Consider the following 25979-nt stretch of genomic DNA (forward strand, 5'->3'; position numbering starts at 1 on the left):
TGAAGTCAGCATCCCCTCCAGGTCCCGATCGCGCTGAGAAGAGTGCCTGCAGCTCCACGAACAACCTTCTCCTCTGTCTAATTGGGGGCATGTGGCTGGATTGGTCCGAATCTGCCCCTTTCTGGCCTCATAGGGCCAAGCACAGGCCCTGCAGGGGCCTCGAGGGGTCGCTGTGTTCCTGATGATTGGATTTGGCTTGCGAAGAACAAGTGCTCAGGCAGATTTTGATTTCCCTGGCTTAGGCGGTGCAGGCTGATCCAAGTCTCAGGGGCTGCAGCCACCCAAACAGGGAACCTCTCCTGTCTGCCGTTGTCTTTGCGAACAGCAAGCTCCTATACATAGAAAAATCCCCAATAACCCACACAACAGAAAACTACCAGTCAACAAACAAATTCTCTATAGTGGCAGAGTACAGACAGGCAAAAATCAGTTGTATATCTATACACTAGGAGTGAACAGTCTGAAAAAGAAATTAAGAAAACAATTCGATTTAAGATAGCACCAAGAATAAAATATATATGAATTGAATTAACATATACAAGGAGGTGAAACACTTGCACACTGAGACCTACAAAACATAGTTGCAAGTGATTAAAGCATACCTAAGGAAACGGAAAGACAGCTTCCAGGGATCTCTCTCTTCTCTCTCTCTCCCTCCCTCTCTCCCTCTCTCCCTCATACTCCAGGTTGCCTACCCCAACTGTCTTTCTCCTTGGCAGCTTTCCTCCTTCATCCCTCTCAGACTTGCCCCCTGCACCCGCAGGCTGAGGCCGCCTCACTGTCTTGGATGGGGAGCTCAGAGCCGATCCAGGTGGTGCCCTCTTGGACTTTCTAGAACTTTTACCTGGTTCTAAAGCAGCTGCCAGAAGAAAGGTTTTGAAGAGCAGCCGATTGGAAAACTCTAGGTTCCTCTAGGATGAAAAACTTAGAGGTGGCATAAGAATTCTCGGTGGACCCACCACCTCCGGCCCCTGCGGCGGAATGCATCCTCAGCCAGACATTTATTGGGCACCTGCTGGATGCCAGGCCCTGCTCCGGGTGAGGGGCTGCCTGGGGCGCAAACTCCAGGTCGTGCCTCATGGAGCCCTTCTCTGGAAGCGCCGAGAGGAGGCAGCGCGGTGGGGACACAGCCGGTTGCTGTCCTTTCCCCCACGCGACCACCCGGGGCCTGCGGGTGGGGTGGGGTGGGATGGGGTGGGGGGGACTTGTGGTGCGCGCGACGAGTGAGGTTGATCACGAGTGGGAAACGGGGGACTTGGGCCCGAGGGAGGCTGCAGTCGTCCCGCCTAGAGGGGCCGCTTTTGAGGCGGCCAGGAGCAGGCGAGGATGGTCGTGGGCCCGGCGTTGTTTCGTCGGAGCCCGCAGCTGACTCGGGCTCGGTGTCCACGGCCGGACGTTCCTGAGGGACGAGACTCAATGCCTCTGGCACCAGTGAGGTGGGACAAGATAGAGGCATGTGACTCTCTTTGCCGCTGGATTGGAAGGGACGGGGAATGCATTCTGATTCCAGGATGTTACAATAAAACCTCGCAAGCGCTTGTCTCTGTGGCGCAATCGGTTAGCGCGTTCGGCTGTTAACCGAAAGATTGGTGGTTTGAGCCCACCCAGGGACGGACTTGGCTTGGCATCTGATTAGCGAGGTCTCAGCTGCCGCTTTTATGCGTCTGCCCTTGCAGTGCCTCCCCCCCCCCCCCCGCGCCCCTCTCCCGGAACTCTCCAGGAACCTCCACCCAGCGGATCCCCAGCACGCTCTCCTTCCTCCCGGTTTTTAACCCTGGTGCCCCGGTCTCTTGGCACCACCTGGAGGGCTGCCCTCGCTAACTCATCCACCCTGTGCATTCCAGGGCAGCTGCCAGAGGATGAAGGCACAGGCACACGGGTGGGGGGAATCTCTTACTCAAGCTCTGACGTCGGCAATCAGGCTCTGTGCACCACCTGCGCGGCACCCCCAAAGCGGAGTATTCACCGCCCGGTCTCAGGGCGCCTGCACCCTTTCATTTGGGACTGTGGCTTTCCACTCAAAGTGATCTGCAGAGTCAATGCAATTCCTATTCAAATCTGTGTCTTCTGAAGTTTGTTACCGAAAAACCCGAACCAACTCTTTGGCCAACCCAATATAACCGAGTCACTTCGTGGTACACCTGAAACTAACACAACACTGTAAATCAACTACACACAAAAAAATTACGTTATGGCCAATTTGGGAGGCAATGAGAAGAAGCCCTCGCTGGGATCAGGGCACCTGCTGGGGTGTGATGAGGAGGGGACACAGGCTGGATTAGACAACAGTGAGGGCCTCACAAAGCTGCACTGGTGCAGGAGGCAACAGGCAGACCCAAAGATCTCTAAGTGGTGACGCACTGAAAGTGGTGGATAATCTAGCCCTCCAGGAAGAGCACCTACATCTCTAAACATGCCTAGAAAACTGCCATGCCTTGGTCTAAAGAGTACCTTAACTCCTTGCAGCTCCATCCAGAACTGGGGGAGAAAAAGAGATGGAGATGCCTGCAATCCTTCTCGGACATGATTCTCCTCACAGTGGCTGTTTTACAGTGGGCTCAACATGACGACTAAAAATAGCATAATCTGTCCTCAGGCCATTCCTCAAATCCTGGACTTCAGAGGACCCACACCCGTTCGTGGGTAACGCTTCATGACGTCACCACTGCCAGCACTCACTGGGCTGGCACCCCACCACACCGAGCCACAGACCAGGCCTTGACTGGATGACTAGGAAAACAGAATCACAGAAAATCTTTGCATTCCCCTCTGAGGAGCTGGATGGACCTCCTACATTACTGCCAACCCAAGACAAAGTTCAACTCCTTGCAAACGGGGCCCACATTATTTCAACCTGGGTATTTAATACAAGAACTCCCTGGTGGGCGAGCCCCTTCCTTGGTGGCATCTCAGAGCTGTGCTCCGTGCTGGATAAGTGGGTGCTGCCAGGAACCTTTTAGGAAGCTGCCTGTGCACCTAATGAGCTCATTAGAAGGGTTTGCTCCTTCCTCTGTACTTAAGTCAACAATTACTGTTGTTTTGCCACCTTCAAAAAAAAAAAATTTGTTTCTTCTGGTCCATTTCTCTATCTGTCTGGAAGGACGTCGTCGTTGAGCTGTCAAGGAGAAAAACTACCATGGCTTCCAGTTCTTTGATGAAACCTCAGATGCGGGGCCTTCTGGCCAAGCGTCTGCGATTTCATATGGTTGGAGCATCCATTGTCTCCCTGGGAGTTGCAACTTTGTGTAAGTTTGCTGTGGCTGAACCAAGAAAGAAGGCATATGCAGATTTCTACAGAAATTATGATTCCATGAAAGATTTTGAGGAGATGAGGAAGGCTGGTATCTTTCAGAGTGCAAAGTGATTTTGGAATATAAAGGCAGACTGTTCCTGAAGGAGCATTCTAAGTGCCATATAATTTCTTTGGGTTGAGTTCCATGGAAGTTTGGCACTTACCTGTGTTCCTGAACTGTGAAACTGTGAACTATGAATATCTGGGCTACGGAATAGTCTCTCTTGATAAAAAAATGATTTAAAAAACTTTTGTTTTCTGCATTTTCTAATTGCTCGCTGTTAATCCCTTGCAGTACGTTGTAGTTTTCATCTTTTTTTTTTTTTTTCTTTTTGTATCTCTTAAAGTTCACTTGGGTCTTTTTTATGTTTCCCATGTGTCTACTGAACTGTTTGAAGTTACGGAATACAGTTGGAATAAATGTTTTAATGTCCTTCTCTGGTGACAGCTCTGGGTTGTTTGCACATGATCGATGTGTCTCTGCATTATGGGTCATTTGCCCTGCCTGTTTGGATACCTCCGAATCTCTGATGGAATGCCAGATAGTGTGAATGTTGCCTTGTTGGATGATGGAGAGTTGTGTGTTCCTGTAAACGTTGGGCTTTCTTCAGGGATGCATTCAAGTTACTTGCAAACAGTTTGATCCTTTCAGGTTGTGCTTTGATGATTCGCTAAGTGGTTCTGAGCAGCACTCAGCGTAGGGCTAACTAGTTGCCCTCCTGAGGCAAGACATTCCTGAGTACTCCACCCCACGCCCTCATGAATTGAGAGGTTTTGTCTGTCTGTTTTGTTTTGTTTTCTTCCTTGCAGTCTATCTGTTGGGGTTGATGTTTTCTGTTGTTAGCAGGAGGATAAACCGAGGTCGTTATGAGTGTGCATGGTGGGCCACCCCTACTTTGAAGTCCAAGTTGGAAACACCGGTGAAGATTGTGCAAGATTTTTGCAGAGCTCCACAGTCAGAATGAAATCCTGAAGTAGGAAAACCCCCTTGAAGCTTGAATGCGCAGAGAAACTCATATCTGCAGTGGCAGCAAAAGCCTGTGATTTGTGCCCGGCAAGAAAGAACCTGGTTAGGCGTAGGCCATGATGGAGACCTCGCGGTTTTCTTCGGAGAGTTTCGGGGTTACCTGCCACTCTTACCCGATGCGCCGGGGTTAACAACGAAAAAAAAAGGCAAAAAAAAAAAAAAAAAAAAAAACACCAATACGCGCAGAAAATCTGGGTGAAGCAGGACGGTTACAGTTCTTGCGCAAGTCGCTTATTACGTTCTCTCCTCCAGGTGTATTGGATAGATCTGCCACTTAAGGACTCATTGTCATGGGAGAGCGCGAACACAGTCCCCCACTACCACAAATTTCAGTCCCCCACTACCACAAATTTCGCAGTCGAGTTTCCCGCATTTGGGGAAATCGCAGAGGTCAGCACACCCCCAGTGCAATGGGTTGAGCCTCAGCCCTGGGGAAACCACCTTCGTGATCATGGTATCTCCCCTGCCAGGTAAGTATGAACGTTTCGCTCCCCGTCCCCGCACAGCCTTAGGCTCTTCCGCTGTACACACACGCTCACTTTGCCACAACCCCCACCCCAGCCCCTCCACCACCCCCCGCACCCCCTCCTCTTCCACGCCCCTCCAAACAACTCTTCTAAGAAAATCCGAGCAACATCTCCGGAAAACTTCCACAGCCCGGGGAGTGGCTGGCCGGGAATGGCACCCCTGCACTGCAAGATTTACATAAGCCAAGCCCCATCCCTGACCTCTAAGGCGGCTCCTCTCCTCCCACCCACGCCGGGTCCCTGGGCCCTCATCTCCCCTCACCCCTGCCCAGACGACCAATGGGCGCATCAGCTGCCGAAAGGGGACGTGACGTCGTGATTTCCGCCCACGTAGGTAACGGACCTCTAAGCTTTCATCTGAAATACTGGCGGGTTCTGCCAGCCTCCTGGCATTCTTCCCTTCTGTCTTGCGTTACACACCGAGGAGGGGAATTCCGGGATCGTGTGTGACTTGACCCAAAATGTTTGTTAGTAGTAAAGAAGTCGTAAGGCAAGGGCTACAGCTATATATTTATAGGAACACAATGAAAGCACATGTCTGTGTCCTGTGCATAGACACACAGATTCAGGGTTGCCTCTCACAGTGCTGCTCGGTGTATTGTCTGTGCACGTCCTTCCTGCTTGGTTCTCATGGTGCCCCAGGGACCGTGCTTTTGCTTTCCTCACCGAACAGAATACGAGAAATGAAGATTCTGAAAAAGAAGCAGATGACCAAAAGAAGGGGTTAGAAAGATGACGTGTTTGCTTGGAGAGTGCGGTTGGTTTGTTTGTTGATTTGTTTTCTCTTTCTGGGTAAGACTGGTTCGCCCTGCGGGTGGGGGTGGGGGCCGGGGCCGCGGAGGCTGGAGAAGGAAGCCAGCTTGTATTTTCAGGCCAGAGAGCAAGGAGTGGAGTGACTGGATCCTTGAGGGTGCCTCTGGCTTAAGGGGGAAAGTGACTCTTGCGGAGAATCCTAGACGCAGAGGAACTCAGCACCCAGCCAACTTCCAGGAAGAAGCTTCCTTTCCTCCTCCCTGCTTTCTCCCTTTCCCCTCCTTTCTCTCTCTGCAGCCATCAGAAATAGACTCTGGCTCCTTTCCTCTGAAATATACTTTCTTCAAGGGATAGTGCTAGCTCAGAGACTCTCCAGCCAAATGGAGAACCAGGCTCTACAAACAGGGAGGAATAAGCAAGGCCAAGGGAAGGGAGCACACAGACCAAACGGGAAGGGCACGGGTGCCCCCTGTTGAGTGACAACCCCTGTGGCTCTGCACAGGTGACACTACTGGCCCTGGACACTAGACACCGCCAATGGCTCTGCGACTTCTGCTGCACCTGGTCGGTGTTAAACTAAGGATCTGGAGGTGGGGAGAGTCTTCTGTTGCACGGGACAGGAAGAATTTCCCCAGGGCCTACTCCTTGTGCCTCTCAACTCCTGTCAAATGCTGGGGTCATTGTTACTCATGGGGATTGGCCAGCTCTTGGTAATAGACCCACATCTTAGCCCCTAGGAAAACTGTGAAAGCCAGTATGTGATCCTTAAAAGTTGTGGAATGTGGGAAGGTCCTCATACACAGGCAGGGGGTTCAGATAAAACCCCCTGCAGCTAGCCCCGTGGAGAACATTGTAAATCCAGTGCCCAAGGCCATGCAACCCTGTCTCAAATATACACGCATGTACCACCCAGCCTCGGAGCATACTAGATGTTTATCCCTGAGCCCAGGGTGAGGGTTTCAGCCTCTTATAAGGGGATGGTTTGGTACACCATCCAGTATTATTTACATTATCTCCACTGAGAATTGACAAGCTTGAAAGTTCACATTTCTGGGGCTAGAGTAATTGGTCTACAGCCATGGTAACAAATGGCCACCGATGTCCACTGTAGGAGTTTCCTGTTGCTACTGTAACACATTACCACACACTTAGTGAATTAAAACCACGCACATTTATTATCTTATGGTTCTGGAGATCAGAATTCCAAGATGCATCTCACTGGGCTAAAATCAATGTGACAGTGGGGTTGAGGTCCTTTCTGGAGGCTCTAGGGGAGGATCTCTTTCTTTGCCTTTTCCAGCCTCTGGAAGGTGCCCACATTCTACTCTCATAGCCCCCTTCCGTCTTCAGAGCCAGTCACGGATGATCAAGTCATTCTCAGAACGCATTATTCTGACCCCAACTCTCCTTCCTCCCTCTTTCACTTACATGGACCCTTGGGATTCCATGGGGCCCTCCAGGACAACCTCCCCATCTCAAGAGCCTGAATGTAATCACACCTGCAAAGTCTCTTTCGCCATGTCAGGTAGCATGTTCACACACTCTAGGGATCAGGATGTGGACATCGTTGGGGAAGCATTATTCTGCCACCACAGCCCGTCTCCTCGGTGAACACATTTCTGCAAGCGTATCAGTCAGTGGTGGCCCCTGTCTTCTGAAAGTCATCCAGGTGAACGCAAGTCAGTCCACTGCCTTTGAGTGTCAGCCAGGCAACAGCTGTGCCTCATGTGGAGGCCTCTGAGTCAGAGAGAGAGAAGGAGGAAGTCTGTGAGGAGAGGAATCGAAGGGACCCAGTGCCTGGAAAGTTCCCAGGGACCAGAGCTGAGGGCTGCAAGCGCCTTCATGGGAGGAGGAGGCTGTGGAGGGTGTTAGCCCCTGAATGGATGTGTCCCCCCCCACCCCCAAATTCATATCTGGAACCCTAATCCCTGTGGGACTGCATTTGGAGAAGGAGCCTTTAAGGAAGTCACTTAGATTAAATGCATCCATGGGCTTGGGGCCCTGATCAGGTAGGATTAGTGTTCTTACAGGAGGAGATACCAGAGAGCTTGGGCTCCTGCCCTACCCCAGCTCAAGCAAGGAGAAAAGGCCATGTGAGGACCCAGGGAGGCATCCGCTGTCTGCAAGCCAGGTAGAGAGCTCGCACCAGAAACTGCATTGGCAGGAACGTCCGTCTTGATCTTGGACTTCCAGCCCCCAGAATGTGTGCAAACAGAGTTCTGGTTAAGCCACCCGGTCTAGGGTAATTTCTTACGGCAGCCCAAGCTGACTAATACAGATGGTTACTTAGCCATTGGCCTAAGCTGCTTCTCCTACCTGGGCCTTTGTGGGATCTGCCCCAGTTTTGTTCATTTCCTGTAATTAGTACTCACAGCCTGCTCTGCCCTTCTTCAGGCTGGTCTGCGACTTTAGAATGAGGATTGAGCACCCGGTTTAGGATTTCAGAGTGTAATTTACTCCATGTAACAATGACCTGCACCAAGGAGCTTCTTAGAGTTGTGTTGTTGTTGTTTTTAAACAAGTCTGACATCTTCCCAAATATCAACATAGCATGACTTGGGCAACTGGATTGGGAGTCTGCAGAGTTACCCCATGACCCCACGTGGCCTGCATTTGCTCTTCTCCTGGGAGATTTCTGTGCTTCGGACTCTACAGAACCACAGGCAAGGGTTTGGCTGCTGGTGAGGAATCTGTGCCCAGCTCTGGGGAAACCGAGGGGCAAAGGAAAGTATCCCCCAAGTCAGGGCGTGTAAGAGGGCTGGGTGCGGGGAGTGATGAGAGGCTGCTCTTGTGGGAATAAAGGAGGATGAGAGGGAAGTGGGGGGGGTGTGTGTCCAGCATGAGGTCAGGCGAAGCTCACGAGAGGGCAGCTGCCATTCTGGGACCAGAGACGAGCGCCTCCTTGGCATTCACGCTCTTCCTCTGCCTCCAGTTTCCGCTCCTCGGCCCCCTCCTCCCCTAGCATCTCCCCAGGCTTGTTTTCTTCCCACGCCTCCGCCTCGTCCCTGCTCCTCCTGCTCCCATCCTCCCCACGCCTCCCCCACGCGACGAAGCAGGCCAGCCAAGGAAGGGGCTGCCCCCGTCTGAGAGGACCATGAGGGAGTGTCTTCCACCAGCCTGAGAAGCAGGGACACATTTCTCTCTGGTCAGAACCTGGTTTGGAGGAGACAGGGCAAGATGGCCTCCGCCTGAGGAGCTCAGCCTCCACAGCCCGCCCAGGCAGCACGGGCCTTAGGCCAACCCGGGGATGTGTGAGCAAAAGTCAGGGAGCTCTCTACACAGAAGGCCAGCATCTGGTCCACAAGATCCCAGAGAAGTTAACTGCTCGGTGCCTGCCTTCTTCACAAGGCAAGTTCCAGGGGAAGGACCACGTCGCCCCCTCCTGGCGGCCTGGCGAAGGCGCACGGCGCTCCCTTTGTTCAGGCGAGGGTAGGTGTGAGGGAACCCGCCCATCTGCTGTTCCATGCAGAGCAGCTGCAGGTTCCTGGTCCAAAGTTAGTGGGGTCCCAGGTGCACCGACTCCACCGTCACTTCCTCCACCACAGGCTCTTCGTCAAGGATGAGATTTCTCCCAGATAGTCAGCCTGGGGGGAGGGGGGAGGGGGAAGCAACATCTGGGAAAAGAAGCTGAATCTAAACCGACCAGCTCCTGTGCATTAGCAAGCTCATCGATGGAACACGTCTAGGTGCTGATGTGACTTGGTCTTGCTTTGCTGTGCTACGTGGCACCTTCATATCCTGTCTTCATTTTACTAAACTTTGTTGAAAGGAGACAAGTTTTGGGGTTTTTTTCCCTCAGTTCCAATATTAGTTGGCACCTTAGTTAACAGTGTTGCCAACAGTGGAGTAACGCCCCCTCTAGGTTGTCCCTGTTGTAATTCCCCAAACCTGTGCAGGTATTGCATTACACAGAAAAAGAAACTTTGCCAGTGTGATTGGGCTAAAGCCCTTGAGGTGAGGAAATTATATTCGACCACTCAGGTGGGCCCCCTGTAATTACACACGGCCTTCCTGAAAGCTGGGAAGCAGAAAAGGTCAGGATGATGCAAAGTGAGAGGATTCTACTTGCTGCTGCTGGTTTTGAAGATGGGTAAAGAGGGCACAAGCCAAGGAATGTGGGGGGCCTCTAAAACCTTTGTAGAAATGACGGGGAAACGCATTATCCCCTAGAACCTGCAGAAGGTAAGGCAGCCCTGTCGACCTTTTGATTTTATCCCAGTGAGACCTTTGTTGGACTCCTAACCAACAGAACTGTAATATAATACATAGGTGTTCTTTGAAGCCACTAAACGTCTGGTCACTCTTTACAGCACACATAGAATGCCAATTTTGTAAGTGTCTAGCGCATTCACTTTAGCAGGAATAAGTTGGGGACATAATGAACCCTGTGTAAGTCTGCAGGGTGTGTGTCTACCTCAGGTGGACCGGTCAAGAGATATTGGTACCTGTTTGCAGCCTTACATTAGGTATCTTTCTTCCTTTCCCTTTTCCCCTAAAGGACGCGCACCCTATTTCCCGCACAGGTGTACCCAGCATGGTTCTCATTTGAATTACAGCAAACTGGAAGACATTGGTGGTGACACAGGTTGATTTCATTTGCTTTGTAAATGGATTCTATCATGTAGAGGGAAAGAATGTAATTTATGGAAAGTTAAATAGTGTAGAATCCTCCTTTCCAAAGATACATTTTTTGCAACTTTTTTTGGTTTTGGTTTTGTTTTTTTTACACTAAGGTGAAGAACTACTGTTCAAAGGGTGAAACACAAGAATGGCTTTTAGGAATTTTCCCCCAAGGTAATTTGTGACTGGATCCTGTTGCCAAAACTTGGCCTCTGTTCTCAGGTGCCGAATAGAAAGGTGGAGACAGAGTTTTGGGTGGAGCAGAAGAGTAGCTTCTACTGCTTTGCCAGGCAGAGGGGGCTACAGCGGGCTAATGTCCTCAAGACCGTGTGACCCACCCTGGAGGGGGTAGCGAGGAGTCTTCTAGTGCTGGAGGAGCAGGGCGTGGTCAGCTGGTGGACATTTCTGGGATTGGTTGGCATCAAGGGGAAGTTTCCAGCATCATCCCCCTTCTGGTGTCAGCCTGTCTAGGCTCTATGTGCTTGTGGTCAGCAGTTTTCATCTGGTGGCCGTCTGCGTCCTATAGAAACAACTTAGGGATGTGTGCCAAGCCTTTATCTATATCTTTCAGGAAACTGGGAGTTTGGTGATTCTGTGATGTGGCAGAGTTATTATCTAAATTGTTACCAGTTCCCCAGCTCAACAGCTCTTCTTTGTTTCTACATCTTCACACTTCCCAGTCATTAACTCTTGAGCCAGCATTTTGCTTCCAAAGACAAGGACACAGGGGCTTGTCCGTGGTTTCAGTCCTGACCAGGTCTGAGATTTAGACAATACGTGTGCTGTTGTTTTCATGAATGCTGTGTGCATAAAATGAAGTTCTCAACAGCATTATTTGAGTTCTCCAGGGATTAATGATTGTATCATCAATGCCTTCCAGCCCTGGTGGCACGGGGATGAGGGGATGCTTGATAAGCTCAGAGCAAGAGGTCCTCAAATGTTCCTACTTTAAGTAATACATCATAGTTTGGCTGACTTGTCATCCATTCTTCTGATTCTGCCAGTGAGTTCCTCTGTAGTGACAGCCAAAGGCACTTATGTACAATATGTTTAGTGTAAAAGCAGAAGCTGAGGTTACTTCAACTATTATGAAAACGGGGCATGTGTCTACCTCAGGCACGAGTCCTTTGCTGGATGTTTTTGTAAATTGGTGGTGGTGGTGACAATGGCTGAGTTTTTTTGTTTTTTATTTCATTTTTTATCTTTATTTTATTTATTTATTTTTGGCCGTGCGGGAGGGGCCTGTGGGATCTTAATTCCCCTGCCAGGGGTTGAGCCTGTGCTGCCTGCAGGGGGTGCTCAGAGTTTAAACACTGGACAGCCAGGGAAGTCCTTGAGTTTTTTCTTCATGTTGTTGTCTATTTTAATGTTTCAACTGTTACCAGGAAATAATTGTGGAGCAAGTGCTTGATGTTAACCCTGGGCTGCAAAAGAACATAACTAAGGACTTTTCCCAGGGAACGCTTTGAGATCTTTATGTCAATTTGTGGTGACATCCACTTTTCAATTACAGTTTCTTAATTAAGGCAAGCAAGCTTATTTATAGGTTTGAATCAGTCTTATCGAAAAGGACGTTTTAAACTGTGCTCTGCAGCCCACCCGCATCAGAAACATGTGGTTGTGCTTCTGTGAAAAATGCAGGTTCTGGGGCCCCACACCAACTAAATCTCTGGGGATTGGAGCCCAGGAAGTAGCTTCTTTACTGTCCACTGCTGATTCTAAGGCGCTCTAATTGTAAGAACTACCCTTTAATATTTTTAGGTAGGGGATTCTTACAAAATGACAAGAGGGTAAATCATTCTTTTGCACTTAGACTTGAAGCATTAGACAGTGAGGTGAGCTCTTAGTGACAGTTTGTCTTTCCTATTCTTCCCCACTCAGCCTAGGGACGCGTGCAGAAAGTAGAAACAAAGTAGGGGAAGAAAAACATTTCTTTATACACATTTTGCTATAATAGCCACGAAAAAGATTGTTTCATTTCCTCTCACTGAGCCTGCCCACCCGTTATGTTGGCCTTTTACATATCGCTGTAGCAATATGTACAAATACACATCACACGTTTATTCACACACACACACATTCGAGAGCACTGTGAAGACACAGACTAGGCTTTCGCACAACCACTCACGTCCCTTAAGAATGGTCACGGCTTGGCTGTACACAAGACTTTCAACGGGCTTGGTGAGGCCATTCGTCCCCAAGTCCCAGAGAGAAGTTAGGATGACAACATCGGACAGTACATTTAAAGTGAGGTCAGTATACTCTTTGGAGATCACGAAAGAATAGAAATAGGCGGTCTAGGCTAAGCATGAAATGGCATCTGGAAGTCATCCCTTTCACCATGTGGATTCACAGCTCTCAGGTGCTGCCGTGTAGACGGACCCCCAGGGTAACTGTGACCCAGCTGTACTGACCCAGGTCAGGTCATCAGGGCCCTGCCAACCCTGTCCTGCAGGGCACTGCTGCTCAGTGCTGTGCTTTTAGATCTGCCGTGGAGCTCCAGTGTCGGGACCACATGCTCCACTGCTGGGGAGCAGGTCCCATCTCCCCTGAGTTGACCCTCTGGGGGTAGGTGATGAGGGGTGAGAAACGTGCTGTTGCTGGTTCCCATGCCCCTGGGGCGCTCACAGGCAGTGTCACAAGGTCCTTACACACTGTGCCTGTTTTGCTTCGTGCTGGGCCCAGTGGTCCTTGGCTGGTTATTCCTCAACCGCAGGAAAGCCCCTCTGCCTTTCACCCTGCCCCCGCAGGCCACATCTGTGACTCCTTCCAGACCCTCCAGCAGGTGTGGAGGAGGGGGGCCCAGATCCTCCTCAGCAGACAGGGAGCTGTGAAGAAGGGGGGCAGGCCCCTCCTTCCTGCTGTTTGAAGGACCTCCGGTGGCTTCGCTTCTTGCCTGGCTCCTGGAAGGCAAGGGTCACAGGACTGGAGTGCGTGGCAGAGCCCTTAGGGATTTCAGCTGGAGGCCAAAAGAACACAATCAAATTAAGAGTCCACTATCAGGCCCTGCTGGTGGCTGAGGCTGGAGCGAGCGCTGAGTGGTGACAGCAGCCAGGAGCAGGGTGAGAGCCTGTCAAGAGGATGAGCTGAGGGGTGGGCTGAGGTCTGGAGGAGCAACTGGTGCCACCAGGTTAGAGGACAAGCTTCCCACCACCTCCTGTGGTCATGTCTCTGCTCAAAGCCACTGCACACCAGGTGGCCGGATCCTACCACACCCTCTTCAGGGGCCAGTTCCCTCTCCAATTCACTTTGGAGCAAAAGGGTGGTTTTTTATGATTTCCCAGGAAGAGAGGTGCTTAGTAGGAAACATGTGCATACAGACATGGTCTTTTGTAGGAAGGAGAGGCTGTTTTCTAGACTGATACCAGCCTTGGGAGTTTCGGGTTGGTGGGTCTGGATAGCTCTGTTCTCTCCACCTTCTCTCTTTGATTCTCCAGTTGGTGACTGGTGTGGCCAAGGAGGAAAGTTTACCATCCACCAATGGAAAGATGACTGAGCTGAGCCTGAAGGCTCCGGTTTCCTTCCCTAAGGACTCTGTTCTCACTGCAGAGCTGAGGCGTGGACTGCAGGCTCGGACTCTAGAAGTTAGAGGTGAGTCCTGCCTCGGGAAGTGCAAGCAGGCAAGTCACACAGTTGGGTATCAGAGCCTCCCTGTGTTGCTCACTCTGTGTCTCCAAACACACTGTCTCAACCCAGCAGAAAACCCTGAGGACTTGAGTCCTGGGCCTAAAGCCTGTTGGGCCGAATGCCTGGCTTTCGAGGGGCTCCTCTGCGTGGGTTCTTTGCATGCATTTCGCATGCCCTGGCTGCAGCTGTTCAGGAGGCTCTCCTCCCTAAATAGCGGCTGCTGCGGTGTGGGCAGGACAAGGGCGTGTGGAAGGGACGGCCTCCAAGTGTCAGCAGCCTGGGGGAGAGTGCGGGGAGGAAGGCCACCTCGGGAAGCGGCTGGGGGAGGCCCTGCAGACCTGGCTCTACCACTTGCCAATCACAGGACCAGGGCACAGAAGTCAGCAGGCAGCATGTGAGCAGGTTAAGGATGGATGAGAGAGAGGATTCTGGGGACCATAGCTGGTTAGATGTGCAGTGAGGAAAGCTACTCTCTGAGCTCAGATGCAGCTGCAAAGGGAGGAGAATAGTACTTACCCCCCTGCCTTGTTGACTGTAAGGAGCAAGTGGAGGGAAGCAGACCAAGGTGCTCTGAAAATTTTGAAGCTCTGCCCAAGGGCAACTTTCATATTCTCCCTAATTTATGACCAGAAATAGGAAGCCGAGGGCCTCTCCTACCGCTTCCGTGGGCAGTGGAGCTGAGCCTGTGTTCCAGCCGCTCCCCCAGGCAGTCGTTAATGCAGATGGACTCCTCCAGGCGCTGGCGCAGGTTCTGGATTTCACCAAGATGCTCATGTAGCAGGTCAGTCCCTGCAGCCACCCAGCAGGGCAGGAGGAGGTTGGAGATGAGAAGCTGGCCCCCTGCCTTTGGAGCCCACGTTAGGGGCTGGGGCTCTGCCAGCAAGATCCCTAAACATCACTGTCCTCTCACAGGGGCATCTAGAAGCTCAGGTGACTTGTTTAAAGAGTCAGTTGGCTTCAAACACAGGACAGCTGATGCTAACCAAGCCCCATGGGCCTCCTCCATACAGGGGTGTGTGTAAGGGAGCTGTAAGTGCACATGTACAGTTACTAGGGTAGGTGCTAAGTGTCAGGGGTTTCACATGGTTTAAAAAAAGATCACTGAAGGGACTCTCTTGGTGGCACAGTGGTTAAGAATCCCCCTGCCAGTTCGGGGACATGGGTTCGATCCCTGGTCTGGGAAGATCCCACATGCAACTAAGCCCATGTGCCACAACTACTGAGCCCATGTGCCACAAGTACTGAAGCCCATACGCCTAGAGCCCCTGCTCTGCAACATGAGAAGCCACCGCAATGAGAAGCCCACATGCAGTAACAAAGACCCAATGCAGCCAATAAATAAATACATTAATAAATAAATTTTTAAAAAATCACTGAAGGCTGTGGAAGTCGGCCTAGCACTTGCTAAACGTCTGGCCATCTCCTGAGCTAAGTTTGCACGTAATGAGGCAGGCCTCTCCTCTACCCTACTACCTTTCCTCCTACTGACCCTTGACTGAACATTTGTTAGCAAGGGACAAAGCCCTTCCTCCACCCTTAGAGAGAAGGCCTAAGGTAAAAGTTAGGTCCTCACGTCAGCTCATCCTATGTGGTTAATGACTACTACTCAATGCTTCCCTCAAATTACTTTTAACGTGAAAGGAAGAAAGCCCACTTAACTGTTTCCACAGGGACATGTCGGGTGGTGTCCACTGCAGAGGAGCTGGAGTGATTGTACTACTGCCTTCCCTTAGTGTTTCAACGAACCGTTCCATTGCCTCGTCAAGGCCAGTGCCTTTGGTGGCTGAAGTTTTCAATACTTGCCATTCTTAGTCCTCCAAGCTGGTAACCCAAGTGAATATGCCATCTCCAAGGGAGACATGGCCTGGCCCATGTCTTTTTTACTAGCAAACAGCACTAAAATGGCTTTTCTCTGCTCTTCTTCCTCCAACACAGAAACTAACTCTGATTTAGAAAAGCCAGTTAGGTCTCGGTCACAACTGTCCACCACACGAATGGCTGCATCTGTGTTTGCCTAATAACATCTCCAGTAGGGCCTGCTCCTTGTCAGTATGGCACTGATCCAGGGGTCTCAAAGCTGATTAGAGAGTTGGGGAAAACACCCCCAAGAAAAGAAAAAGGATGCAGAAAAGAGCGGTGGGAGGGGTGCTAATGACAGACTACGTCAACTGCCTCATTTTGCTTTAGACACAGCCTTTTTCTGAAGATCACAGTTCTCTTGCTGTTGGCACTGAGCTGCATCCCAGCGTTCTCCCGTACAGCTACACCTGTCCAGGTGGTGAGATGCCTCTTGGACCTGACCAGGGGAGCTAGGAGTGAGAGGGAGAGTTTGAATTGGGTTTTCTCCACAAGACATGTTTATGGGGTGGGGATCTGTGTAGAAACGCCTCCCTTTCTGTACAACTCCTGACTGATGGAAGAATGTTCTGTGACTGTTGGTGCCTGGCATTCTGGAAGGGTCTGAGAGTGGGCTGCGAGGGGCCCAGGCTGCAGGGACAGAGAAGGACATGAATGTGAGAGCACAGAGGTGGCCGCGGACTTGCTCCTACCCCTGCTCAGCACCGAGGCCCTGGGCAGGGAGAATAACGGATGCACTCAGGAAGGACTAAGCACTGAAAGGGCCCTTTCCTTTTATCCCCACGCCGTGAGCCAGACACCAGAGGAGAAATGGAAGAGCCGCCCAGGTAGGAAAGGGGTGGCTCCTCAACGAGATGTCACTTCACAGGCTGAGCTGCTCGGCTTTGTGCTTTACCTGTGGGTTTGGATCTGGGCTGATACCCGCAGGAGCCCGGGGAGAGGTCCCCACATATGCTCTCTGCCGGAGGCCACATCCTGTCCCATGGCCACTGCTGCCCAGCGCTGTGCTGCCCCTGGAGGAGAGTGGGGCTGGGCGGGGTTGGGCCCCCATCCTGGGAAAGGAGACATTTCTCCTTGAGAGGCCACCTTGCCAAGGGACGTGCTGTACTTAAGCTGCGTCATCCTTGTTGCCACTGGGGATTCCTAGGCTGTTTCTTTAATGGTTCGGCCTTTCCTTGCGTGAGAATCTCCTTCAGATTTTTGTCTGAAATGCAGTTTCTTGTGCCGTCTCCCCAGAAGTTTTTAACAGTCCCATAGTGACCGTGACGTAGTGTTCTATAGGGTGCAGCTAGTGCCCAGGGATTGGAGCCTGTCTGCTGCATGATATCACAGTTACTCATCCAAGGTTAATACTATTTTCTCTCTTTTACATTGTACAGTGTTCTCTATTAAGCTTGCGATCCATATGTTCCAAGGGGGTAATGAAATCACCATGTAAAGCAAGCTAGGTGCCTGGTGGAGTTGGTATTTGCATCTTGGACTGCTTTTCCTAGGACTGTGCTTTCATTGCTTTTGCACAGACCTAGGGTAGAAACTGATCGGAATTAGGGTAGAGAGTAGATGACACTGGTAAAAGTTAGTAACTCCTGGTAACTAGCAGTACATAAATACTGCTTGACAAGTATTTACTGAATGTTCTATGTGGCAGGCTCTTGAGCAGGCACTGGGGAGGAGGGGGGAACAAGGCACGCAGAGCACCTGCTCTCAGGAAGATGACCCATAACACAGGAGCCAGATGTTTATAGAGAATCACATATATATTGATATATTTTTTAAATTAATGACGATGATGTATTTAATACTCATGGGTACCTTGGTCCCATTGTGTCAGCCAGGATTGATAACTGAGTATCAACAGAAGACTATTGAACAGCAATAAAATTATTTTTGGAGAATGTCCTTCAGCTTTTTTTTTAATTACTTAACATTTTTTGGCTGCATTGGGTCTTTGTTGCTACTTATGGGCTTTATTTCTAGTTGTGGCTAGCGGGGCTACTTCATTGCAGTGTGCAGGCTTCCCATTGCGGTGGCTTCTCTTGCCGCAGAGCACAGGCTCTAGACGTATGGGCTTCAGTAGATGTGGCTCGAGGGCTCTAGAGCACAGCCTTAGGAGTTGTGGCGCACCAGCTTAGTTGCTCTGCAGCATGTGGTATCTTCCCCGCCCAGGGATCGAACCCGTGTTTCCTGCATTGGCAGGTGGATTCGTAACCACTGTGTAACCAGGGAAGTCCCCCTTCAGATATTTTTGTCTTACTAATGGAAATACGTATGTTTGATCTAATGTCCCCTGAAATTCAACCATGGGTTCCTGGTGCTTTTGGACAGAAAGGCTTATGGTCAAGGTTTGTGTGGTGACTCTGCTGCCACCAAGTGGTGTGGGCATGTAGGGAACATCTCCATACAGATCTCAGCTTCCTGGTCAGTAAGATAAGGTTATTCAGGTTCTCCAAACTCCCTTCTTGCTGAATTTTTTTCCGAGTGCACGAGAGACTGAGATGCATGTTAAATGTGCGCTGGGACCCGCAGCCAAGAGCTGACCTTGGTCCCTTCTCTGTGTGTCCCCTACAGGAGCCTCAACTGAGCTCACACACCAAAAACACAGAAATGAGGGAGGAGATGGAAGAAAGAAAATCAACTGGTCTGAAGGATGAGAAAAATCCAGAGAAAAACAAGGTAATGGTATGGGAGGTGGTTGCCAAGGGAGGTGAGACGAAGGACAAGCTGAGTCCAGAAACATCAAGGGATAGTGAGGCGTGCACAGAGCATCGTCCAGGTCCTCAAGGAGCACCTCAGCTGAGCAGGGAGTACTGGGAGAATAAGTTACTCCACAGTGAACTTGCGCACCTGCCGAGGAGATCCACAGGATGGTTCAGGGTTGGCTTATACTTCTGGGAAGCACCAACTCCAGGGGGAAGAGGATGGGACCTTGATGCTCTGTCCTAGACCCCCCAAACTCAAACTTGGAGCTTCCCAGTGGTGGATGCCCTCCCAAGTAAGTGTTCACTAAGACGGATAAATAATGTGTGGAGAAGAATTCGAGATATTCATTCTTCCCAGGGACCAGGCTAATGGGACCCTTGTTTCTGAAGCAGAGAGAGTAATAATATTCTTCTGCATTTACCGTTTCAAAGGCTTTACATACAACATCTCTGAACTATATGTTGAGTGCTTAATTTGCCTTATGTTGTGTTAACAATTTGGAGTTCCTATATGAGTAATATTTCCATGAGGAGATTAAAGCAGTGAGAGGAAGAATACAAGTGCATAGTTTCAACAAAACGTGGTGGCCCTCAGTTGGGATTTTGTGGCAGCCCAGAGGATGGGAGGGGAGGCCAAGGACTTCTCTTCCTAATGACAGAGTGAACCATTGAGAGGAATCCCTGAGGACAGTTGTGTCTTCATCAGAGTCACCACAGGCAGGTGTCCTAGGATGAGGATAGCGTAGGGAAGGCTCCTATTAAGGAAAGGGATGCTACATCCTGGGAGAAAGCAGAGCATCCCTGACAGGACAGTTGGACAGAAATGTCGTTAAGATGAGTGGAGACTTGCAAGCATGTTTATTCAGTCAGTGAACAAATATTGCCGAGAGCCTCCTCGGTTCTTGACTCAGTGCCAGGAGTCATGCACACAGATGAATCAAATGTTGTCCCAAACTTCATGGAGCTCTCCATCGAGTAACAACAAAATCATGAGAGGTGTAGTGGTGGTGGGCTCATTGGAAGAGATGATCAGCGCTGCTTAGGGATGACCTCATGGGTGGTCCTGGTCCCCCTTCTCTTTTTTCCAACAGCTACATGGTCTCTCCTGGCCCAAGAACCCTGGTTCTCAGCCAGATTTCAGCTTCTCAGGATACAGCTCACACCTGGGCTCCATGTTGGCTCAAGGCATTCAACACTGTCACGGTCTTCAGAGATAACTGCTAATATCTGTAGCTACTGACTATGTCCTGGGCAGCTGGAGAGACAACGAGGCAAGTTTGATTTGTCTTATAGGTTCATCCTTGTCATCATGATGTGTGATTAGCTGTTTCCTCTCAAAGTTAAATACTCTCCAGTCTTCAAGATTCTCTCTCCATATCAAAAATCATTTAAATATCAGCCATATTTCTAGACTTGTAGAATTTGGTGTTTTATCTCTAATTGTAGATCAAATAACTAAAGTGAAAAGGAGTAAAGCAAACTCCAAGTTTGCAGTGAGATGTAGGATGGTCTGGGATTGAAATCCTGGCTTTTGCTATTCAGATGGTTGATAAACCCAATGACTTTTGTTTTCTTAAAAACAGAATTACCTAACACTCCCGAATTCCCTCCTCTTCTTTGTCCTATCAAGTTCTATGAAATATAACATTTCTGCTCGTCTAGATAACGTGGATTCTCAGTTAGTTGAGCTCCATGAAGACATTACTGAGCCCTTGTGAGTAAATCACTATGGTCATTCCACTGGAGGATACAAAAGGAGGATACATAAATCTTTACTGAAAGAAGTTGAAAGGTGATGGTGCCCAGCTCAGCCTGGGTGTCTGTAGGTGAGAACATCAATAGCAGACAGCAATAGCCTCATCCCGATCAAAGGGAAGATGTGAACAGGAGCAATGACAGCACCTGGCTTTCTCCCTCCTGAAGAGTCAGGTCACAAAGCACCTAGAGAGTCTCCTCCAGAAAGTGTCCTGGGTACCAACTGTCATATTTGACTGTCACAAATTCTTGGCATGGGCTCCCTCACTGTGTTTCCTTTCCCAGATTCTGTTTAGTTGGTAGCAAATTCAAGAGAAAAAGCAAAGGGTTGGACTTGAAAAGAATGAATAATGTGTGGTTGGGCAATGATCTTTAAAAGATCAAGATCCCACTCAGAAAGTGAGGTTTCAGGGAATGCAGTGCATGGGTGGGGTTTAGTGTCATGCAGTGAGAGAAAATTTATTGCCTTTAGAGGCATCTAATGACTTGTGAAGGCAGCACATTCCTCAAATAACCCAAATGATAACCCTTCCTACCAAATGACAAAGAGAGCCTTTCACTTCCACTGGTCTTATGGAAACAAGGGGCCCTTAATGCACTTAAATTAGATAAGCTTGAAAATGACTCTTCCTCTAGGGCCATGGAATGAAACAGATCCCATGGTCGGTGACCTAGCAAGAGGCAGAGCAGGTTTTATGACAATAGCCACAGGTGGTGGCGAAAAATGTCTTGAGCTTTTGGAGCTGCAAATGAGTTCGCTCAGAAGAACCTTCCATGTAACAAAAACATGTTTAGCAAAATTTTGTATCCCATGGACACTAACTGTTCAGCCCATTATCTGCAATCATCCTGTACATAATTAATCTGTATTGTCTTGGACCACCAAGGACCTTTGAGAGGAGTTCAGGAACCTGCACATCAGCACTCATACCTGAAATGGAAATGGCATATTTTTTTCACAAGCTAAAAATAATAAAGTTATTTCTCATTTTCAAATTATAGTCTTTGACCTAACTGAAGAGTTGACTACCAAAATATTAACGGTAATCATGCTCACTAATATGCAGCTTTACACACGGCTTATGATGATTTTGATAAACAACAATGTATAGCAATTGTTTGTACAGATTGCCACAATGTCATCCTGGAATGTCAATGGAAGTAGTGAGTGACATTATACCACCTGTCAGACCCCCCACAGGAAACAGGTAAAAAGGACGGGGTCAGCCAGCTCACTGTATACAATGGTATGTAATGTACATAACTCTTAAATTGGTTGATCATAAACCACTGAGAGTAAATCTATGTTTTTTTTTTTGTTTTTTTTTTTAATTTATTTATTTATTTATTTATTTATTTATTTTTTGGGGGGGTACACCAGGTTCAATCATCCGTTTTTATACACATATCCCCATCTTCCCTCCCTTCCTTGACGCCCCCCCCAAGCCCCCCCCACCCTCCCCGCCCCAGTCCTCAAAGGCATCTTCCATCCTCGAGTTGGACTCCCTTTGTTATACAACTTCCCACTGACTATTTTACAGTTGGTAGTATATATATGTCTGTGTTACTCTCTCGCTTCGTCTCAGTTTCCCCTTCACCCCCCTCCCATACCTCGAGTTCTCCAGTCCATTCTCTGTATCTGCATCCTTGTTCTGGTCACTGAGTCCAACAGTACCATTTTAAGATTCCGTATATGTGAGTTAGCATACAATATTTGTCCTTCTCTTTCTGACTTACTTCACTCTGTATGACAGATTGTAGTTCTATCCACCTCATTACATATAGCTCCATCTCATCCCTTTTTATAGCTGAGTAATATTTCATTGTATATATATGCCACATCTTCTGTATCCATTCATTTGTTGATGGGCATTTAGGTTGCTTCCATGTCCTGGCTATTGTAAATAGTGCTGCAATAAACATTATGGTACAAGTTTCTTTTGGGATTATGGTTTTCTTTGGGTATATGCCCAGTAGTGGGATGACTGGATCATATGGTAGTTCTATTTGTTGTTTTTTAAGGAACCTCCAAATTGTTTTCCATAGTGGCTGTACCAATTTACAGTCCCACCAACAGTGCAGGAGAGTTCCTTTTTCTCCACACCCTCTCCAACATTTGTTGTTTCCAGACTTTGTGATGATGGCCATTCTGACTGGTGTGAGGTGATACCTCATTGTGGCTTTGACTTGCATTTCTCTGATGATTAGTGATGTGGAGCATCTTTTCATGTGTTTAAATCTATGTTTATACTGAGTTTTGGGTCCAGTCAAATAGGCAGAACATTCAGAAACAACTGTTTGGACTGTGAAAAGAATGGAAATAAATTCTTTGCTCATGAGTTAGAAGACTCACTATTTTTGAGGTGTCAATTTTCCCCAGTTTGATTCAGTGCAATCCAACTAATAAACACAGTGAGCACCTTTGATGGTAACTGATCAGCTGATTTTAAAATGAATTTGTAAATGCACAAGACATAGCAGAGTCAAAACACTTTCTATAAAATGAGGAAAAAAGTTGGATGGCTAACTCTACCTGGTTTCAAGAACTATTTTCAAGTTGTAGTAATCAAATCACTATGGTATTCTGTAGTGGTCAGTCAACAGATTAATGGAAGAGAATAAAGAGTCCCCAAATAAACCCATATTTATAAATAACCTGACCTTTTTTGACCAATGAAAAAAGGTAATCCAGAAAAGACACTCTTTTCAACAAATGGTGAAGAAATCTTTCAAATGGTGATGATCTCTTTCAACCTTTTCAGCTAGTGGATATCTATATTCATATGAAAAGTAGTTAACTAAATGAGCAGAATCCATATCTCACACCATGTACAATAAGTAACTCAAGATAGATCATAGATCTAAATATAAACCTGAAAACTGTAAAACTTGTAGAAGAAAATATCGAGGAATGTAGTTGTGACTTCAGCTTAGACAGAGATTTCTTAGCTCAATACCAAAGATATAATCAATAGAACAATACATTGATAAAAAAGACTTCATAACCATTGAAAACTTTTGGTCTTTAAAAGGCACTAGGGGGCTTCTCTGGTGGCCCAGTGGTAAAGAATCTGCCTTCCAATGCATGGGACACAAGTTCAATCCCTGGTCTGGGAACTAAGATCCCACATACCATGGGACAACGAAGCCCACGAGCTGCAACTACTGAGCATGCAAGCCACAACTAGAGAGCCAGTGTGCCACAACTACAGAGCCCACGTGCCGTAACTACTGAGCCCACACACCACAACTAGAGAGAGAAGCCCACATGCCACAACAAAGAACCTGTGCGCCACAACAAAAGATCCTGTATGCCACAGTAAAGATCCCGTATGCCCCAGCTAAGATCCAGTGCAGCTAAATCAATATATATTTAAAAGGCACTGGTAAGTAATGGCAAGTCAAGCCACAGTTAGTAAAAAATATTTATAAATTGCATATCTGATAGAGGACTTATACCCAGACTATACAGAAACTCTTAAAACTGAAAAAGAAGACAAAGAGATCAACTTTACATTGGGGAAAAGATTTGTATAGTAATTCTGGAAACAGGCAATGTAAGTCATCCATCTAACTCTTCTCTTGTAAAACTGCTTTGATGAATCAAGAACATTCAAATTTCTATATATCTTTTAGAATTAGCTTATAAATGTCTACCAAAATATCTTCTGGAAGTTTGATTGGGTTTATAGAGATCTGTTGATTAATTTGGTGAGAATTGACACTTAAAACATTGAGTCATCTAATCTACAAGTTTCCCATTTATTTATTCTCCGTTTATTCAGTTCTTTAATTTGTCAAAGTAATGTTCTGGGTTTTCATTGTACTGTTCTTACACATGTTTTGTACGCTAAGACAGTGCAATAAAAAAATTGGTCGGGGGTTGGGGTGGGATGAATTGGAAGATTGAGATTGCCATATATACATTACTAATAAGAAAATAATTATCAAATTGTACACTTTAAATATATGCAGTTTATTGTGTGTCTATTGTACTTCAATAAATGTTCTAAAAAATTAAAAATATTAAAATAAATAAATAAATTAAAAAAAAAAGAATTGGTCAAAAGACCTGATGAAAGATGAAGTTTTTGCAGAGTCTCGACAGTGTGGGCAGAAATGTGCAGATGTGCATTGTCATGCAAGATTACCATGCCCTTGGATAGCAGTCCTCTGCATTTAATCTGAAGTTTAGGCTTCAGCTCTTCAATAAACATCTCACTGTAACGAGCACTGTTGATTGTTGAACATTTTTCCTGGCAATGTTCCAATATTGGCCCTTGGGAATCGCAGGAAATTGTAAGCATCAATTTTCCTGATGATGGTTGAGTTTTGAACTTTTTCTTGGTCAGTGGTTGAGGATGTTTCCATTCCATCCTCTTCCATTTACTCTGAAGCTCGTAGTGATGAATCCACAGCTCATCACCAGTAATGATTCTCTTGAAGAAACTTTCACCTTCCTTAGAGTATGGCTCCAAATTTTCTTTGCAGATATCCAAGCACTTCTGTTTATGCTGTTCCATGAGTTGTTTTGGGTACCCATCTCACAGACACTTTTTGAAACCTAAGTCTATCATGGATTACTTCGTTTTGAGGTGTTAAAGTGGCCTCCCTATAGTTCTGATCTTGCTCCATTGAACTTTCACCTGTTTGGTCCCCTGAAAACATCCCTATGAGGACGAAGATTCACTTCTGATGAAGAAGTGAAGACAATGGTGCATTCGTGGCTCGCAGCTCAGCCTAAAACATTTTTTAATGAGGGAATATGAAAGTTTTTTAACACACGGACAAAGTGTATTGAAAAGCAAGGAGATTATGTTGGAAAATGATGTATTTGTCTTTTCTAAAAGTTAAACTAAATTCTACAGCCAGAACGCGGATAATTTTTGACTCACCTTCTTGATGAGTCTACAAAGCTACAGTAGTCAAGACAGTATGGTACTGGCACAAAAACAGAAATATAGATCAATGGACCAGGATAGAAAGCCCAGAGGTAAACGCACGCACATACGGGCACCTTATCTTTGACAAAGGAGGCAAGAATATGCAATGGAGAAAAGAGAGCCTCTTCAATAAGTGGTGCTGGGAAAACTGGACAGCTACATGTAAAAGAATGAAATGAGAACACCAAACACAGAAATAAATTTGAAATAGACTAAAGACCTAAATATGAGGCCAGACAGTATAAAACTCTTAGAGGAAAACATAGGCAGAACACTCTATGACATAAATGACAGCAAGATCCTTTTTGACCCACCTCCTAAGAGGAATGGAAATAAAAACAAAAATAAACAAATGGGACCTAATGAAACTTGAAAGTTAAGAAGATGAAAAGACAACCCTCAGAATGGGAGAAAAAATTTGCAAATGAAGCAACTAACAAAGGATTAACCTCCAAAATATACAAGCAGCTCATGCAGCTCAATATCAGAAAAACAAACAACCCAATCCAAAAATGGGCAGAAGACCTAAATAGACATTTCTCCAAAGAAGACCTACAGATAGCCAAGAGGCACATGAAAAGATGCCCATCACTTATCATTAGAGAAATGCAAATCAAACCTGCTGTATCACCTCACACTGGTCAGAATAGGCATCATCAAAAACCCTAGGAACAACACATGCTGGAGAGGGTGTGGAGAAAAGGGAAAGTAAACTGTTGGTGGGAATGTAAATAGATACAGCTACTGTGGAAAGCAGTATGGAGATTCCTTAAAAAACTAAAAATAGAACTACCATATGACCCAGCAATCCCATTACTGGGCATATACCCTGAGAAAACCATAATTCAAAAAGATACATGTACCACAGTGTTCACTGCA

General features: G+C 47.6%; 1 non-coding gene and 1 pseudogene across 1 annotated transcript; one reads left to right on the plus strand and one right to left on the minus strand.

The window, feature by feature from the left end:
• Positions 1 to 1539: 1539 nt before the first annotated feature.
• On the plus strand, positions 1540 to 1613 carry TRNAN-GUU (transfer RNA asparagine (anticodon GUU)). The gene has a single exon. It is a non-coding gene; the product is annotated as a tRNA-Asn (tRNA).
• A 2999-nt stretch (positions 1614 to 4612) lies between these two features.
• LOC130843669 (U1 spliceosomal RNA) lies at positions 4613 to 4797 on the minus strand (annotated as a pseudogene).
• Between the last annotated feature and the right edge of the window lie 21182 nt (positions 4798 to 25979).

This window comes from Hippopotamus amphibius, chromosome 1 (genome assembly GCF_030028045.1).
Source record: "Hippopotamus amphibius kiboko isolate mHipAmp2 chromosome 1, mHipAmp2.hap2, whole genome shotgun sequence".
Lineage (NCBI taxonomy): Eukaryota > Metazoa > Chordata > Mammalia > Artiodactyla > Hippopotamidae > Hippopotamus > Hippopotamus amphibius.